This window comes from Myotis brandtii, unplaced genomic scaffold, assembly GCF_000412655.1.
Source record: "Myotis brandtii unplaced genomic scaffold, ASM41265v1 scaffold71, whole genome shotgun sequence".
Taxonomy (NCBI): domain Eukaryota; kingdom Metazoa; phylum Chordata; class Mammalia; order Chiroptera; family Vespertilionidae; genus Myotis; species Myotis brandtii.
The window spans coordinates 5335908-5343630 of NW_005370787.1; positions in this window are offsets into that span (position 1 = coordinate 5335908).

The window sequence follows — 7723 nt, forward strand, 5'->3', positions numbered from 1 at the left end:
ACATACAGAACTGGATAGGTTGTGTGTTCATAAAGCAAGAGGAATAATAAATTTCAACCAGTCATGCAATTAGTACAAAGGGAAGGAAAAACTTACTTTCTTTCAATTTTTCTTTCTGGTTTAAAATTTATGAAAATAAAAAAAATAACCTTTAAATTTCTCTAAATTGAACTTGACCGTTGCCTCCTTTGGAGCATGCTAGAACAAGTATTTTTTCCTTCCCCTTTGGCTAAATTCAGTGTTCAACAATGAATAAAATGAATGAGTTAATTCATTTATTCAGTCCACAAGTAATCCTTGAGTCAGATACAGAAATGCATAACACAGAGGCTTGTGTTCAAGGAGAAATATCCATAGAATGCAGATGTGTGTAAGTATTGTATGGGAAAACAGACAGTACAATGCTTTGCAGTGAGCTGGACACAAGGTTTCTTGTATGTGCCTATATGTTTTTTAAAATAACTATATAAAAAGTGGATCTTCACTGATATGCCTGTACCATTTCAACACTGTTTGTACACAGAACTGAGGTTGGTTGCCAGCATTTGCTAGATGGGTGAAGGGAAGGCAGGAGGAGGGCAAGGAATGCTGATTTTGCTCCTTATTTATTTAAGAGCAAGGGCTCATCCAACAATTTCTTAAGGCTCTTTTGTCAGGACCTTCCTTCTAACTCCCTTACCTCTACCTCAAGATTTGGAGCTAAGTGTTGTTTTCTCTTATTCTTTATAAAATGCATTTAAACTGCAAATCTCTCCAATTTTTTTTCTAGGTTTACCTTTTTTTTTTTTTAACCCTTATCATCTTAAAGCATTCAATTTAATTTACTTTTTTATTATGTCTATTGCTTACTTTCTGCCTCATCCTGCTGGAATATAAGGTCTGTATGGGCAGGCTTTTTATTTTACTTTATTTTTTTAGTTCTTCACAACTCAAATGTTCTGGTTCTTTGATTTATCTTTTTCTTAATTCCATTTTTGTTTTGCTCAGTTATTTGCACTCCAGTCTCCCCCACACCCTTCACACTAGCCCCTGCCTCTGTCAAAATGGAAACAGATAAAGGCACATAGGAGAAAAACACCAACAGAGAACAAAAATTCTAAATGTTAAGTTAAATGCTCTTAAATTTAATTCATTTTAAGTGAAAGAAAAAGACTCCATTAATTCTAAGATTCTGGCCTCATTCTGAATTTATTATTACTCATAGTAGGAATAGAAAAATGGCAACTCCTCAGTTAATCGGCATAATTACATGCCGTGTTGTCTCATTCAGTGATTCTCTGATTTTCCTAGGATTAATCTATTTATGCAATGAAACAATCAGAGAGAAGCCAGTCCTCACAGGATGCAGGACTCTGAATCAATGGAACTCTTTAACTTGCCTCTTTGTATTGGTAGACCCTCTAATTAAGTATTTTTAGGAATACTTTATAACACTTTTACCAACCAAAAGCCTTTAAATAGTCTTGCAAAATGAACTATGTATATAATCAACTATTGTGGCAAATCTTACTTACAAACCATTAGTAATGCAGGCCATCAACCACAGTGTCAATACATTTTGAAAGAGCCTGTAGAAAAACGTCAATTTTATAATTCCCTTTAGTGGCTTACACTGAAGAAAACATATAATATTTCTCTAAGGCTTCAAAACTGTATAAACTATGAAAGTTCAGAAGCATACTTTGGTAAGCACCTAATCATTAGGGCTAACTCCTAATTCCTTGCATGGAAGACAGACCACAAAACCATCTCACCAAAAAAGTGGGGCAAATTCAGAATGACATTTAAAACTAGAAAAAAAAACACCCTTTATTTTATTTTGATACAGAAAGCCTGTATATATATATATTTATACAGGACCTTTCTCCTAACTCCCCTACCATATATATGCATATGTTTGGCATGTTTGTTCAATTATAACTTTCTGATGGATAAGGACAAATGTTTTCAAAATAAACCACACTTGATAATATAAGGAGCTGTAATAAGTTATTTTATTAAAAAATATTGAACAATTAAAAAAGGATTTTAAAGAACAATTCCACTTTAAAGAGATAATGAGCAACTTGCAAAAGTGACATTGTCTTAGAACTTGTGGAGTTTTTTTTTTTTCTTAGAAAAAAAGTGCTGTTCATACAATTTGAAAGCTGAAGGAAGAAAAGATCTCATCCCATTTTTTTCAATAATTCTCAATGCTTGAGGATTATTGAAAAAATGGGATGAGATATTTATTAATGTTCATTAGCCTAGATTTTATCTCCAAAATAACAAATATTTAACTATAGTTGCTATAAGCTGGCATAGTCTGAGACTGAGGGTTTACTACCCCTGATTTATGGAGTTTGGGGGAGAGCTCATGGGGGAAGATAGAGTTTCAGGCAAACCGTATAGGAGTGGAGAGTTTTACCATTTGGGGTTTTGTTTCCTCCGTTAATGCCTCTAACTTTTGAGTAAAACATGGTGCCAGTGGCTTGTGGGTTAAAGTCGCCTAGGTGCCTTTTAATAAGGGCTTGACTCCAGCTCTTCTGTTAAGAATAACCTCTTTGGCTGGACCTAAAATGAGATCAGTACTCCTTAAGAAGTTATATATAGCCTGCTCCTTTTCCATTGGAAACATACTTTAACGAGTATACCAAAAATTCACACACACATTCACACACATACAGAGGCTGACTTTCTGGACCAAAATAAAATAAAGGTCTTTTTGAGTTTTAGATGCAGCTTGTGAGTGCTCCCTGCTTCTTTGGTAGAGATAGTTTCTTTGGTGCAAGGAATTAATAGTCAGCCCTAAAGTTTGAAATGATTAGGTGGCTTCTATCGTATTAAGTTTTAAAGAAGGCTAAAAAGTACACTCACTGGAAATTCTCTCCCAATTCCTGAGTCTTCCATAGCACTTATTAAAATCCCCTACCCATTAATCACAGCTTTTGGGGTGAGATTATCTCTATCACAGTCCTATTAAAATTCTTACATTATCTTAATAGGACAGCACACTAACTCATAAGCATATGTTAGATATTCATATTATTAACCACATTATATTCGTGTTGATATACCTTAACTATTAACCTATTATCCTAGAAAAATAGAGTCTGAAGTACTGAAAGGAAACAGCTAAATTTTGATGTGGGAGAACTTTGAGAAGGAGAATTTTGAATGTCAAAAATTAAGGGCAATTATTTAGCTAGCAAGCATCTTAAAATACAGGGTGGGGCAATCGTAGGTTTACAATTGTGAATATGTGAAACATAGTTTATCCTTGTATTATTATTTATTAATTATTTTCCATACAAACAACTGTAAACCTACTTTTCCCCACCCTGTGTTTACTATGGGAAGGGTGAAAAAATGAGTTTTTGAGAAATATGGTGGGCAAAATGGATGAAACAAAGTTTGTCTATATTATAGTTTGCCTAGCAGTGATGGCGAACCTATGACACGTGTGTCAGAGGTGACACGCGAACTCATTTTTTTGGTTGATTTTTCTTTGTTAAATGGCATTTACATATATAAAATAAATATCAAAAATATAAGTCTTTGTTTTACTATGGTTGCAAATAACTATGGTTGCAAATATAAAAAAATTTCTATATGTGACACAGCACCAGAGTTAAGTTAGGGTTTTTCAAAATGCTGACATGCCAAGCTCAAAAGGTTCACCATCACTGGCCTATGCTCAGCTTGAAAATTTGAGTAGGGAACAGGATAGACCTAATATTGCTGCCCAGATCTATAGTCTCTCTTTTTGTTAAGCCAAGATATTCCAGATATAGTTTTGTTTTAAAAATTTTCATTTGTGAAGAGTATAATTATTATAACTTTCTCTGTGTCATTTAATGATGTGGCAATGCTAAAATGTTAGTATTCTATTCATGATTAGCTTTTCTAGTAGTTAATGAAATTAAATAAGAATATAGTTAACACAGACATGTTTTCTTATATTGAATACATTAATCATAGCTCTCTCTTTCCTGTGCAAGACAAACTGACCTGTGACCACACAGAAAATGCATAGAGCTCATAGGCTTCTTCCCAATAAGTTCTGTTTCTGGTCCCACCAGTCAGAGTTGAGGACTTGACAAACCAATTTATGCTAGTTGTTATTGTAATCATGTAGTTTCATTAAATGTTACATAAAGTAATGTTTATGAAATAAGTGTTGGAAGGAAAAATTGTTATTTCTAGGAAACTAAGATGAATGCTTTAGAAAAAGTCCCTACAGACAGTAAGATTTTTTAAAAAAATACTGTTAACTGAAATGTGTGTGGAAAACTATAAAATATTATGAAGAAAATAAGCCAAAAGTCTATAAAGACTCCCACTATTTGGCTAATATTTTACTATATCCTCCCCCTCCCCCCCGAAACCAATACAGGAACTTCAGGAAATATGTTGGAATATGGTTTATATTTGAAGGATATGATCTAATCAATAAAATTCTAATCAGTGAAACTATATTTAAGAAAAGTCCTTGGCCCTACATCAAGGAGATTTCGGAATAAAATGCACACTTATGTGTTTTATATTAATGTATTTAAAGTATGTAATGTTAACACAATTAGAATTCAAGTTAACCACTTTGCATTTGTTTGTATATTAATTAATGCACACTACAGTAATAGGCAAAAGTAGGTTTACAGTTGTTTGTATGGAAAATAATACAATAATCCTATATAATAAGGAGCTAGTATGCTAGTTAGACTGGACAGCGGAACAACCTTCTGGAAAAACCAGTGGGCGGGGCCGAGAGGCAGGCGGGGCAGCGAGGACTGAGCCCCTTGCACAAATTTCATACATCGGGCCTCTACTTAATAAATAATAAAATAATGCACTGTTTCACATACTCACAACTGTAAACCTAATTTTGCCACCCCGGTATTTATAGCAAGTTGCTACTTTACATGTCAACTTTTATGAATCCTAATTCCAAGCATGCAGTATAAAAGTGATTACTTAGCATTTACCAAGTTTGTTTATAATATTTAATGTTTTAAAAAGAGTTGGGTTGACTTGGGTTTATAAAACAGTAAAAACTAATTCCTTATACCATTTCCTGAAGTTGAGCTCAGTTTGTAAGACCTCATATATCTCAGGTGGAAGGGATGAAAATGGAATGTTCAGCAGGTATGAACTGTATGTGCTTAAACTATTTTTATGGACTGACTGTGTCCCCTCAAAATGTGTGTGTTAAAATCCTAACTCCACAATGTGATGGTACTAGGAGGTGGGGCCTTTGGGAGGAAATTAGGTCATGAAGGTGGAGGTCTTAATTGTGGGATCAGTGCCCTTATAATATAGACCCCAGAAAACTCTCTAGCCCCTTCCACTAAGTGAACTGTGAGAACTAAATATTTGTTGCTTAAGCCACCCAGTCTATGGTCTTTTTGTTATAGCAGCCCCAACAGACTGAAACAACTGGATTACAGATAACATGATCTACAGCAGTGCTCCCACACTAGGCTCTCAACAGATGATGCAAGGTTTACTAACCTATGATAAAAAAAAAGAAAAAGAAGGACAACGTAGTTATTTTAAAAATCCTAAATGCATTCCACTTTAAGAACTGCTGTTTACTCTAAACAATACCCATGTTAGCCCTGGCCAATTTGGTTAGAGCTTTGGTTAGAGCCTCTACACACCTCTGCCCATCTAGCAAAGGATGTTATTGTAGTGGCTATCGTTGAGACCCACATCTCCTTCTTGCTGCCATCTGCGTCTTGGCTCCATTAAGATCACAGAAAGTCCTGATAGAGCTTACTAAGCAGTCTTGTCTCTTACAGGTATGAAAACTGGTCCTTCCCTTGACCTTCCTTTAGGAGAGCCTTTCCTTGGTGAGCTTTAGCTGGTGGATGAGAGCAATGATGCAAGCAAGTATCCCAGAGCAGCTTGGTTTACATATTTAGCAATAAAACAATTTAGGGCAACGTGGCTCATAGATCAGGGGAAACTAGAAGACGAGAGAGAAATATAATATTCTGTGGATGTATGCATTTGGCCACACCCTCTGGAATGGTTATTCTGGTGTAAAAGGGACAACCAGTAGCCTTTCTTCCTTATTTTTCCCACTAATGGGACACCAGGGACTATTGTAGTTTATCCGGCTCACTTTTAAAGTCTGTGGCCCCACATTCTTGCCTGCATATTTGACAGTCCCTCTGACCTGGCCTGTAATTGTCCATGTCTCATGCCAAAGAAGAATGTGGAACCCAATTCCTGCAATAAGACTGGCATAAAAGAGCTTATTTCCTAAGGCTGCTGTGCACTTTCAATCCAAATATATGATCATACCATGTGCAGGAAATGAGTATATTATTTCACTCTTCCTACTGCTTATACCTGAGAGCTCACTCTCATGTCCCATTCATAAAGAGGTATAGAAATTTATGCAAATATATTCATGTCATGTCAAACTACCTTTGTTTGACTGATCCGGTGACTTCCTCCCCTTAACTTTAAAAAGTGTTGAATGGCATATAGTTCTGTTTTCATTTGAAATAAATTTCAAAATAATTGAGTTTTCAGGATTTCACAGCAGTCAGTGGGACAATTGGAATAATATTATATGGCATGTTCCCATACCATTTAGCAGCTTTAATTCTTACAGGGGGTTAAGCAAAATAGAGATTATCATTGTGTTACAAAAGTTGAAACCGAGACACGAGATGTGTCAAAACTTATTCAAGTTCTCAGCATGATCAAGTGGCAGAGACAAGAATCAAACCCAGACTCTCTGACTCCATTATGATGTATTAACTTTAATAAATTAGTTCACAAAGTCAACATGCACAAGAAATCTGAAAAATAATAATTTACTATATGCCTTCCTAATATATCAGTGAGTTAGTATACACATCTCTAGTCAACTTTCTCCTTGAACACACAGATTGCTGTTGAAATGTCCCAGAGACAAGACCTTTTTCTTTCAAAGTCCCAGGGGCATGCTGCCTTAATGTTCACTTTTCTGTATCTCAAATCAGAAGTTGCCATTATGGAGAACGGTGCTGTAACAAGACCCTACCAGCAATTTCCCATAATACACCTTTCCTCTTAATCGCACATCCTCTGTAAAGCAGACTGAAGAAGATACCTCTGAAAATGACCTTGTCAAGCTTGTTTCCTCTTCATGATTAGCATACTGTGCATGTATTTTGGAAGAAGGAAAAGAGAGCTTTTCCTCTCCTTGGTGGGGTTTAGCTGGTGAAGGAGAGCAGTGATATAAGCAAGCATCCCAGAGAAGCTTGTCTGACAGCGGTTCTCAACCTGTGGGTGCGCCCCCTTTGGCGGTCGAATGACCCTTTCACAGGGGTCGCCTAAGACCATCCTGCATATCAGATATACATTACGATTCATAACAGCAGCAACATTACAGTTATGAAGTAGCAACGAAAATAATTTTATGGTTGGGTCACAACATGAGTAACTGTATTTAAAGGGCCAGAAGGTTGAGAACCACTGATAGGGCAACCGGGCTCATAAACACTGGCCATCGTATTGATGCCGTTCCATGCCAAAGCTCACATTGAGAAGGGCAACAATAAGAGACATAAGTATAACATCAAGAATTTTTTCATGCTTGGCTGGTGTGGCTCAGTGGTTGCGCACCGACCCGTGAACCAGGAGGTCACTGGTTCAATTCCTGGTCAGGGTATATGCCAGGGTTGTGGGCTCAATCCCTAGTAGGAGGCCTGCAGGAGGCAGCCCAGCAATGATTCTCTCTCATCAT